A 12,971-nucleotide genomic window follows, 5' to 3' on the forward strand; every position below is an offset into this window, starting at 1 on the left:
GGCATGTGCCCTTGACCGGAATCAAACCTGGGACCCTTCAGTCCACAGGCCGATGCTCTATCCACTGAGCCAAACCGGCTAGGGCTGAGCAAGTTTTTAATACAGGTTTTCAGATTTTGTTACTCCACAATTACATCTTTAAACAAATTGATCTACAGATCAAATGCTATCTCAGTGGGAAAGCACTGAATGAAACCATAATTCTGTTAGTATTCACATTGTTAGATTTGAAAGTGAGAATGTCAATACAATTTTCTTAGTAGACAACTGCCTGTTCTCAACTGAACATAATTCACAGAAGATTCTGTTAAGATTAGTGACTATATTGTTAATTGACAATAAATATGCGAGGTAAAGAAAAAAGTGTTTTTACGACTTTGGAGTTCTAGCATAATAAAATAGCCATCTATTTCTCCAGTGAAAAGAAGACAATGGTATAGCAGAATTGCAATGGAAAATTTATAAGTTGGAAACCTTTGTTCATTCATTAAATACATATTGAGTACTTATTAGGTGCCCTCAGGGAATACAGAGATAAAAATGAAGCTCTTGTCTTCCAGCTGCTTACTGTCCAATGAATAAGAAAGATGAGTTTATCTGATTGTAGGTACTTTGTAAAAAGGGTGATTATAAAAGTATGTCCAAGGTGCAAATGAAAGGGAGAAATAGAAACATCAATGATGAGAATCATTGATTGACTGCCTCCAGCATGCCCCCTACTGGGGATCGAGCCTGCAACCCGGGCATGTGCCCTGACTGGGAATCAAATCGTGACTGCCTGGTTCACTGGTGGACACTCAGCCACTGAGCCACGCCAGCCTGGTGGAAGTAACTCTTGAATTAGAGTTCATGTTACATGAAAGATACCCCTCTCCCCCAACACACATACACACAAATACCATACAAACAACAGCAAGATATAGAAGATAGAAACAAATCTGTATATATGCAGGCATTAGTGAGGTTTAGGGAAGACATAACGGGGAAAGATGGGGGTGCTTTAGGAGAGGGCGTGGCCAGAGAGGGGGCAAAGGCTAGATGTTTAAATGCCTTTTTAAGAAGTTTACATTTAATCCCCAAAACCATAAGTAGTGATGGATGAATTGAACAGAGGACTGATATGATTTGACCTGCATTTCAGAAAGCTTATCCCAGTGGCATCATGCAGGGTGAGACTAGAAGCAGAAAGGTCAGCCAAGACCTTTTCAGGAAAGGGACCAGTAACAAGCAATGATTAGTAAATAATAGTACAAGAATAAACTGTGCTTCACATACAAGTGTAAACCTACTTTTGTCCCACCCTGTATATTACTGTTAGATGGGTCCCAGGGAATTGACACTTGCTGTTATAGACTGAATGTGTCCCCCCCAAATTCATATGCTGAAATCCAATCCCCAGTGTGATGGTATTAGGAGATGGGGCCTTTGGAGGGTAATTAGGTCATGAGGGTAAAGCCCTCAGGAATGGGGTTAGTGTCCTTCTAAGAGGCCAGAGAGCTCGCTCTTGCTCTCTGCTATGTGAGGATGCAGTAAGACGAAAGCCATCTGCAAACCTGAGGTGGGTCTTCTTACCAGGTCTGCCAGCATCTTGATCTTGGACTTGCCAGCCTCCAGAACTGTAAGAAATAAATTTCTGTTGGTTAAGCCATCCAGTCTATAGCATTTTTTAGAAGTTATCTTTATTTTTGAAAGTATTACAGATGTCCCCCTTTTCCCCATTGACCCCTTCTAGCTAGCACCCGACTGGAACTGATTTGAATGGATTTGAACAATGGTCACCGTGCTATAGTCAGACACTGTCTTCTCTGAGAGCTCTCCATGAGAGCTGCGCTTGACTCTTTCCCCTTGGAAAAGTTCTTTCCCAGGAGGATTCTGAGGTCTATGACTCAGGTTGAGATCCTCACTGTATGTAACTAGCATTTACAATATGTAGGGTTCAGTACTGAGGCTAATGAGTTGATGGACTCAGCGCATCATGGAATAGAAATGAGAGGACTGAATAAATGGGCTCATCATTAGGTTTGTAGCCTACATTATTATTTTACACCCCCCCCCCCCCCGCATCCCCCTTACACACACACACCATATAAAACAAAAGCAAAAGAAAAACTCCATAAGAGTGTTAGCACCTTCCAGGGAGCAAGTAACATAGTAGGTGACCAAACAAGGATTAAAATGCCTCGAAGTATGACCTTATATTTGTGTAGCACTTGCCAGAGTACTTTCACAAGATTACCTCATTTGATTTTAAAACAACCCTGAGAAACTGGAAAAGCAGATAGTTTCCACTTTTAATAGGAGAAGAGACTGACCCTGAGGTTAAATCAGATTTGCCTAATGCAGTGGTCGGCAAACTGCGGCTCCGAGCCACATGCGGCTCTTTGGCCCCTTGAGTGTGGCTCTTCCACAAAATACCACGTGCGGGGGCGCATGTACAGTGCGATTGAAACTTCAAGGCCCATGCGCAGAAATCGGTTTTTGGCTCTCAAAAGAAATTTCAATCTGTTGTACTGTTGATATTTGGCTCTGTTGACTAATGAGTTTGCCGACCACTGGCCTAATGGGAATTGCCTAGTATAATATCAACCACATATTTGATCTTAAATTGTTTAATAGTCACATTAAAAAAGGTTGAAAAGAGGATTACAACCAGTTTAGTGTACACACGTGTTTATGCGTGTACACACACACACACACACACACACACACACACACGACGCATATTCCGAGGGGGCTCTGATGAACCCTTTGGGCATATTTGGAAACCCTTGAAGAAAACTGTCTCTAAGATCCTTCTCATCTGAAAAACATGCCTTTGATTCTGTGGATACAATTCTATCCAGGCCTAGTTGACTTTCTAAACCAGTGTTTAGTTTAAGCTTTAACCAAGAAAGAGAAAGTACCATTGTTAGTCCACTACTGTCCACAGACATCAGTATACTGGTGTTTGACTCACCAATTTTTTTCAGTGTTTACCACTTTCTATTGTCCGGTGGGTACTGTTTCCTTTGCTTTTTAGTTTCATAGATCATGAATTTTTATCAATAAAAGGGGGTCTTTAAGATCAATTGTTCAAGTGGTTTTCTGATTTCCCCCCTTCATCAGAAGCTTAAATCTAAAATAATCCTTGAAAGAGTTAGGGTGGCCCTGCAAAGTTGAAGTGGATGTGAAAGGGTAGAACCCTAAGCGCTGAGAATCTTCCAAATACCCCCTTTCCGAGCAGCCCCCCAAGAATCCACTCTCAAGCCATCAAGACAAACCAATGTGCAATTTTAACAACCACAGTTCCAGCCCAGATCCGACCCTTTAATCCAAGTGCGGTGCTCAAGGTCCCACCACTAGCTGGTGTCAAAGCTGGCACAGAACCCAGTCCCTGTTCAAGAGCTCGCTGGTACCAACTGTTACACTTTCAAACCCCCTACAAGCCAGTTGACATCAGGCTTGCAGCTGGAAATCAGGTATGGTGAGAATGTTTATACCACAGAAGTCAGCAAATGCTACAAATCAGGGCTCTCCCTAGAGAGCTGGCTGTGAATCCTTTTCCAGGCTACCTCCGAAGCCGGCTGAGTCTGGGTATTTATACACACACAGCAGCCTGGGAATAAATGCACTGCCTCTGATAGGAAACAGAATTTTAAATCAACACAAAACTTAAAATAAACTAAAGTAAAAATTGTTCATTAAGAAGAACATACTACCTAAAATAGCAATTTTTCTCAATTTTTACCACTTTCTATTGTCCGGTGGGTACTGGCTCCTTTGATTCTTTCAAGCTGTTACTTGGAGGCTTTAGCTACTTTGGGGATTGATTTTTAAAATTAGGTGAGACAAGCAGGTCAAAGCTTTAGGACATTCGTTAACATCAAAACCTAAACATAAAATAAGGAGAACATAAAAGGAAACCATCGTAAATGCCATTTGAGTAGCGAATGACCTGATGGTATACCTTCTCTCTCAGTCTCCCTCTGGTTCTATTTCAGTCTAAGAAGCATTAAAAGGTCGATGTAAACAACTGCTAGTCTCCAAGCTTCTCAGTTGGCCTCGTGCCTCCTCCTATTTAATCCTCCCAACTGAACTTCTGATTCATCCTCTTAACAATGACCGGTTCCCTCGGCCTCTCCCTCCCCTCCCTTCACTGCTTTTCTTCTTGTCCTTTGTGGGGCTGCAGGCTCTCCTCCCTGGCCTGCTTGGGCATGCTTGTGATGTCAGATGCTTGCACTTCAGCTGTCCTTTTGTATCCATGGTGATGGATAAAAAATAAGCTGCTTTGCAGTGATTTGAACTTTAATCCATTCAAATGATGCATGCTTTATTACTCAGGTGACTTTTTTCCCTAATACTTTCAGTTCAGTGAAATCTTGAATTATTAAAAAGGAAGCAAAATGCTTTTTCTTTCTTTCTTTTTTTTTTTTAAAAACCTTTAATGCCTTGGTACATTAAAATAATCTCTGATTTCAGCATCTGAAATTTTTTTCTTGATAGTTAAATCAATAGGAAACTAATTTCAGAAATATGATTCCAAAGGAAAAGAAATTATAAAATTTAAATATTTAAATTTCCTTCTCACTACAGCTATATAAGTAACTTGTATTAGGCTAAGTAAAGCATGTAGGACCCAGATAACACAAGGGAAAACATGACAAAAATCATGAAAGTAGTGTCACCAACTTAACACTAGTGGTACCTGAAATCATTTTATTGGTCTATAGACAGAGTAGTAAATAACTGGATCCCAATCTTTCTAAATTCAGGAAAGAGAAAATCTCAGCCTGGTAGCAGTCTTTAGCACATTGCTAATGCTTGCTAATTTTTTAAATCTTTTTTTAATGTTTTCATTGAATTTTTTATTAATATTTTTTATTGAATTTTAGAGAGAGAGGGAGAGGGATAGAGAGATAGAAACATAAATGAGAGAGGAACATCATTGATTGGCTGCCTCCTGCATGCTCCCCACTGGGAATTGAGCCCGCAACCCAGGCATGTGCCCTGACTAGGAATCGAACCGGCAACGTCTTGGTTCCTGAGTTGACACTTAACCACTGAACCACACTGGCTGGGCTATTTTTTTTTTTTATATATATATATATTTTATTGATTTTTTACAGAGAGGAAGAGAGAGGGATAGAGAGTTAGAAACATCGATGAGAGGGAAACATCGATCAGCTGCCTCTTGCACACCCCCTACTGGGGATGTGCCCGCAACCAAGGTACATGCCCTTGACCGGAATCGAACCTGGGACCCTTGAGTCCGCAGGCCGACGCTCTATCCACTGAGCCAAACCGGTCCCGGCTATTTTTTTTTTTTTTTAAAGAGCAGACTTTTGTATAAAAAACTTTGTATGCAATAGTATCTAGCTAAAATGTAATAACTATGTTTAAATTCCATCAACTTTCAGTTTCTTTTCATTTATAAACAACACTGACTTTCCAGTGATATAAAGTTTCCTTAATTAAATAGTGACATAATTAATACTATCAGTGATACAAACAAATAACAAAGATCATGAAGATGGTAGTCATGAGAAACCTAGTACTCTACAGTGTGCTACAGTCAACAGCCAAGACCCTGCATCTCTTTCTAGGGTCAGGGGTTGTGAGGGACATACATTTATATACTTTCCTTAACTATTATCTCTGTTTTCCTGCTTCAAAAGTCTGGGAACTCAATAATTACTGATTAGTAAACCTTGGGGGAAAATAACATTATATGAAATATCCAGAAAAGGCAAACTCATAAAGACAAAATTTAGAATAAAGGTAACTAGTGACTGAAGAGGGAGGAATGGGATGTTATTGTCTAACAGATACAGAATTTTTGTTTGGGATGATGAAATCTTCCAGAAATGGACAGTGGTGATGGTTATAGAACAACTAGAGGCCCGATGCATGAAGATTTGTGCAAGAATGGGCCTTCCTTCCCCTGGCAGCCGGCACCGCCTTCCCTCTGGCCGGAGCTGCCTTTTCGCTCTGGCCTGGAGCCGCCTTTCCACCTTCCCACACTGTCCAGAGGCCCAAAGCGGCTGAGGCAGTGTGGAACACCCCGCCCCCGGCTGTTCAGTGCCTGTGTATGCAAATTAACCCACCATCTTTGTTGGGTTAATTTGCATACTTACTCCTGATTGGCTGGTGGGTGTCACGAAGGTACGGTCAATTTTGCATCTTACTCTTTTATTAGTGTAGATTTAATGCCACTGAATTTTACACTTAAAAATGGTTAAAATGGTATGTATACTTATGTATATTTTTACCATGATTTTTAAAATATTGCTATTTATGGCTGTTGTTAGACGTGGTGAAAGAAGTTTTAGTGAACTGACACAGACAGAAGCTAGTGATGGGTCAGATCCTGGCATTAGAGTTTAGTGAAGCTGACATGCACAGGAATGTCTTTTCTGAAAATTGAGAGGCAAAGCAGGACCTGTGGCAAGTCCGGACTGTAGCTGAGTACCAGGAACCATGCAATTCATTGTTGGATCCGGAGACAACAAGGAGGGATCTGGCTGTGTAGGCTCAGGTAATAAATCCAACAGCAGGAAGCATGAGCCACTCATCTAGCTTGGCCCCACTGAACTCTCTTTCTTCTTATCAAGGGCATAGTGGTCAGTTGCCTGCTCTTAGCAACAGAACAAGAGTGAGCCTGATGTCATGGCATCTGCCAGGTCGCAGGGTAAGGAGAACAGGGTGGTCATTTCATGTGCCTTGATGCAGTCTATAACAGCAAAATTATAACTGGGAACAAAGCTGGGTAGACTGCAAGACATTTAGAAAAACCATAATAGTTGGATGACTTAAGACTTTCTCTCAGATAATATAAATTAAACAATACAAATAGTGGGGTAAAAATTATTAAAATTAAAATGCCTCTAGCCTTTCTCTTTTCCATCTTTGCTAAGTAAAATGTGATGTGGGATTATTCCTGTTGCCCCAGAATTGTGGCCACTGCCCAAAGTTGAGCCCATTCTCTAAGGAGTCATAAATAATTAGTACTCAAAACATCCTGCCAGGGCTTATTAAAAAGTGTACAACCAACCTTCCCACTATCAACCACACCCTTGGGAACTCCTCTCTTTGCCCTCACCTTAGCAAAGGAAAGACTAGGTGTGTGGGAGTAAGGGGAGGAAATCCAGGAGAATAATTCATAGAGATTCATAAAGTGCCTTGAAGAACAGGGGACTGGCATCTCACTCGCTGACTGATGCCTGCTGAGTTGCAGCCCCTTTGTAACTTTGTGCTGCCATTGGAATAAAGCGTTTAAAGCAATTCTCGGGAGAGTTTTCCATTGTTCATGGGGCATCCATACAGACCAATGTGCACGTCTACTCTAAGAGTTTCTGAAGGTGGGAGTAGAAAAACCACTGCCAATAAGGCTTAAAGAAATAATATACCTGCAAGAAGATGAGGGCTCCTGCCCCCAATCTGGTTCACCATGACCTTAAAAAACATGGCAAGGACATCTGAGGTTTTATGATTCCATGTGAAGAAGTGGGGAGTTAGAGGAGAAGCAGAAGAGCATGGGGCTGCCCAGGAGGCTGCTGGGTGGTAGATGCACAATCCGAAGAAGATGCTGAGAGGGTGAACTGCTTGCTGGTCGACCTGAGGGAAGTCTGCTCTCTTCCTCACAGCAACAGAGGGGCCTGGCAAATCTGAGCATTATTCCAAGGGAACCACACTCGACCTGCTTGGGAGACCATCTCCTCCTCTAGGGCACTGGCATCAGACATGAACCTGTTAGACCAGAGGAAGGCCAATGAGGCCGCCCCACCTCTGACCCCTCCACCATGGCCAGCTGCACTGCCTCCCCTACTTCTACCACACGGGGGAAGGAAAGGCAATGGAATCAGAAATGAGACTAAAGTTTTAAAACTAGGCTCTACTTCAAAACCTGAAAGTAACCAGAAAGTTATGGAATCTGTCCAAGATGTTAATCTGGAATTCAATAGAGCACAGTTGAAAATAACAATTGGCAAAAAAAATACTATTTTTATTAATACTCCACTGAACTGAAACAGCTCAATTATTACACAAAGCCAAATTATTACACAAAGCCAAACTATAATTTGATACTGTGATTTTTCACTTAACAATTTTCTCTTCTTAAAAAAATCTTCATAAATACCATTTATAATAGTCTCATGTTTTCATTTTACAGATATGTCAGAATTTATTTAACCATTATCTATTGTAGGACACTGGTGTTGTTCTCAAATTTAAAAAATTGTATTATAATATTTATCTGTTCCTTTCATGTGATTATTCGTATTAGTAAATAGCCACTGCTCTATAGACAAAGAGATTCTGACTTCCCAGTGATTCATTACGAGACAGTTTGATCAACTCCATGTTGATAAGCCAGCCAGGAGTTTTAATGATCTGCTTACTAAGCCAGCAGCATTGCTCGTTTTATCCTTCTTGTGTTTGCCAGATGTGTGCTGCTGATAGCTGTAGTCCTACAGGACACAGCGTACCCCTGCCTTCTAGAATATAAGCACCACAAGTATGGGGTTTGTTTCCATTTCATCCTCTGCTTTATGCCTAGCACTCTGAATCATTTACATCAGGTGGCTATGGTGTGTTGGCCGTTGTCATTTTTTTATTTGACAATCTAAGGGAAAAGAGGTCAATGCCCCTGACTAAACAGTTAGGTATTGCATGTTTTAAAAATTCTTACAGCACACGGGTTGAAAATCACTAATGTAACCGAAGAAACAAAGGAGGCAGGGCCTACAGTAGAAGACAGAGACAAAGGAGAAGGAGGGGCTCAGGTCCCTGGCATCTGAATAAATATTGATGTGATCTTATAGCTTTGGTTTTATTAAGATCTAAATTAATTAATCCAGTTAGGAAGATATCAGGCTCATAATGAGAGAGCTGAAACCAAACAATTGCCATATGGGGGAAATTATTCCTAGTGTTTCGAAGTGGTGAACTGAAAACATATGCCCAACCAAAGTCCCTGTGAAGTGACAGAAAAGCCATAAATGAAATGGAAATAAAAAGTTTAAGGACGAAAAGCATAGCATTAAGGGATGGGAATATGGAATGGATATAGCAGTTGAGGAAATTGTTAAGAAAATTCTGGAAGATGGAAACTGAATAGGATCAGACTGAAGGAGCAATTAAAGGAATGAAAAACCACAGCCTGAAACTTCATAGGTAAGAGGACTCCTTTCTAAAGGATGCCCAGCATTCCAAGTTCAGAGACAACTTTAGCAAACATCAGTTTGGGATACAGTGCTATTAACTAAAGGAGTGCGGAGGCAATTGGGTCCTCCCCACTTCCCTTTCCCTCTCTTTCCCAGGGTTTATATTTCCAGACTGTCTATAAACACAGCACACAACAGCCACTTAAAGTCATGAGACAATATCAACATTATAAACTTCCACAATTAAAAAAATATAACAAAAACCAGGAAGGAGGAAGGTGGAAGAATATCTGTGTTCTAATTTCCTCATCTTTCATAACAAGTTGATGAATACTGTCTAAAATCAATAGGTCAAGAAATGGTAATGAAACATATTATTGGAGGCTAGAGAGTAACCACCATAAACAAATAAAAATCCCTTAAAAACATTCAGTGGCTACTGATGAAAATTTAAAATTTGTATTTCTGGGGAGTGAGACTTGGCATAGGTGTGGGGGAGGGGCAAGGAATCTTAGATACATTTGTATAATTTAAAAGGTTTTCTGAGTTTTGATATTGCTTTAATAAAAACTAAAGTGCTTAGTAAGAAGAAAGTGTAAAGAAATACACTGAAGTGTTGATAGTGGCTGTTTTTGAATAAGAACTATGGACAACTTTTATTTTGGTTTCCTACAATTCTACATTTTCCAAGGTTCCTATCTTCATTATTACTATAATAGAAAAACAAACATTAAGAAAATGTCATCACCATGGGTTTTCGGTAAGAGAATCAAAGAGGCCAACAGGGAAGAGAATCAAAGAGGCCGACAGGGAAGGCTGGACCTTTTAGCTACTGCTAATAGGAAGAGGCAAAAGTTGGAACTGAACAGAGGAAGTTGGCACCAATTTCAGAAAGGAATAAATTTTGAATGTACCCTGGAATGGAAAGTTTGACCAGCCATGGAGTTTACTGAGTCACTCCTGGATTTCCCCCACCATGATCCTCTGCTTATCTGGGTTTTTCTGTATGATACCTGCATATCCACCCCTACCCTTACCTATCACAACCAGATAAAAATCTGACCACTGCAGAGATCACAAAAGAGCCCTCCCCCACTAGGACATATTGTACCTGGAGCAGCTTGCTTCTTGGTTTTGTACTCACTGGTCATGTCATGACCTTACATGACCTTACAGTTAGCTTCTTGATCTCCTCACTGCTATTCCTACTTGGTCAAGGAGTCAGGGCCATGCAGGCTGTTGAGCTCTTCTACAGGATGGTCGGTTGCTACATGTGGTGTGGCTAGTGCAGAATATTCTCAGAAAGTAACTGGTTACTGCATCAGGTGTCTCTGCACAGCAGCCTCAACTATTAGTGCCTCCAACAAACCTGTCTTACTTGTGCTTCAATGTTATGACCATGGCATCGGTAGCTGTGCATTTTGTTGTTGTTGCAGTTTCTAAAAGGGAAATTTATTTGACAAGTTTCACTTAGCGCAATACACCTAAAAGGAAATCACAATACAATGAAAGATTTAAATCAAGGCCTTGGAATTTCATACAAACACCAAGACCAAAATCCTAAAGTATTGGTATTGCATCTCAAAATTTCCCCATTAACAAAACAAAACAAGACAAAACAAAAAGCTTAAATGTACATGCCTTGGAATTTACTAAATGAAACTAGAATTAACAAACATGCCAAATGTTTCAGTTTTAATTGTAGACACAGCTCCTATATTGAGTTTTACAAAAAAAAAAAAAAAAAAAAAAAAAAGCATGTTTTTCAACATGCTTTCAAACTGTTCAATGTGAAGTGGTGTAAGAGTAACATTTAACATAATTCAACTTCTTTAATCTAAATATACTTACTGCTTAAGTACATCCAACAATAGAACTAACTTGAGAAAAACTGTGAATTGTTTAACAGTTATAGTTTACTGAACTTAGTTGTTACATCCTAGATGAATATTTGTGTTCAAAAATAATGAACCTTTAAGTCTTTTATTCAATCCTGATTTCCACTTAGAATTAGCATAAATCACAAGCTGGTATTGCAAAAATGTTAAGTTTTGTTTTTTTCTTCTTTAAAATAATGTTGACCAAGAGTCAGTGATAAGGATCAATTACATTCCCCATCCACCACTCATACCAGACATGATGGACATCCCTCCATTCCGTTCACTCCCACAGATGCACGGCTTCCACGACTGTAGTAGCCGCTGTTCACTGCTGCTTGGCTGCCTATGCAACGTTTGATTGAACATCACTGGAGTTTTCCTGTAAAACTTGGTCATATCCACTCATGCTGCTCTGGCTGCCAAAGCCACCTCCATAACCACCACTCAGCTGCTGGCTGGCTGGCCCACCATAACGGGACTGGTTTGACAAGCCCGTGCCTCCCATCATTTGGCTACCATAAGCACCACCGCTTGCTCCTGCTGTAGAATTCAAGAAGAGTTCTACATATCTGTCTTGCATATTTGCTTTGTCTTTCGACATAGCTGCCACAGCATCTTCATGAGTTGCAAATTCGACATCTGCTTCACCAGTTACTCTGCCATCAGCACCAATTTCAATATGTACTCTCACAGGGTTGAGCGGTAAAAAAAATATATATATAAATGTCATTCTCAGTAGCTCTGTAAGGTAATCCCCGCATGTGTACACAGTGTCCAGTTGTGCTCTGTGGTCAGACATTCCTGAAAAACAGTAATTGAGGTCTCTTCCAAATCTATCTGACCCCAAACCATAGCCATCATTATAGCCATTATAATCATCATAGCCTCCATAACCTCCACCATAAGCACCACGCCTCCTCCTTTCAAAGCCAGCTCCCCTGCCAATGCTGTTATGCCCTCTGCCGGCCCCAGGTCTGTGGTAGGGACCTGGCTGCTGCAAGGCCATAAGCCTTCATAGTGGACCATAGTGAGTTCTAACTTCAGCTTGCCTACTCTTAAGAATTTCTATATACCTGTGCCCTATTCTTTCCTTGTGTTTCTTTAGAGCCTTGTCAGCTATTTCCTGTGAAGCAAACTGCATGAAGGCCTCCTCCATACGCCTCTCCTGGAAGTCCACCGGCAATGTTATCCCATTTGGCATGATTTCCAACCCTGTGAAGAAGTGAACAATTTCTTCCTTACTACATGAGTCCTCTAAGCTGTACAAAGCCATCATTGGCCGTGTCAGGACTATTTGGACCAGTATGCTTCAACACCCAATCCATTTCAACGTTGCTCGATTTGAATACTTAAACATATCTGTGGCCCATGATTTCTCGGTCTTTTTTGGGGGCCAATTTGACTTCATCTCCTGATTCAAGTTCAACAAAAGCCTCGCCATTCGGTCTGCCTTCTCTGGTGTAGATGAAACGTATACCTTGAGACCCATTTTGAATTTTGCAATCAGAAAGAAAAAAAACACAAAAAAACAAAAACGCTGCACTTCATCCACCCAGCAAGCCCAGGACAAGCCTCGGACCTTCACCACGAATTCCTCTCCGCCTTCGGTACCCAACCTCCTCATCTCTTAGTGGATCCTGGCGTCAGAGCAGACTGATCACATGACTTGTGGGTGGCTGAGCGAAAATCTCTGTGCATTTCTTTTCATACTTTCTCAGCCAATGTCCCAGAAGAGCATATCTTTTCATGCAATATGCAGCAAAGATTTTCTACGAAAGTCAGTAGTCATGGATGTAGTGTTAATTGAACATCAAAAGAGTAGCATGCCAGCCTACTACAGGCAAAGGGCCCCTTTAGAAATATCCACCATTTCAAGAAGCCTGATGTAGACCATTTGAAAATTTCTGTGCAATGTTTCCAAAATTTGAAGAACTATTACTTTTGAATG

General features: G+C 40.8%; 1 pseudogene; it reads right to left on the reverse strand.

Moving 5' to 3' along the window:
• Positions 1-11,304: 11,304 nt before the first annotated feature.
• On the reverse strand, positions 11,305-12,408 carry LOC103284325 (heterogeneous nuclear ribonucleoprotein H-like; annotated as a pseudogene).
• Between the last annotated feature and the right edge of the window lie 563 nt (positions 12,409-12,971).

Source organism: Eptesicus fuscus, chromosome 10 (assembly GCF_027574615.1).
Source record: "Eptesicus fuscus isolate TK198812 chromosome 10, DD_ASM_mEF_20220401, whole genome shotgun sequence".
Lineage (NCBI taxonomy): Eukaryota > Metazoa > Chordata > Mammalia > Chiroptera > Vespertilionidae > Eptesicus > Eptesicus fuscus.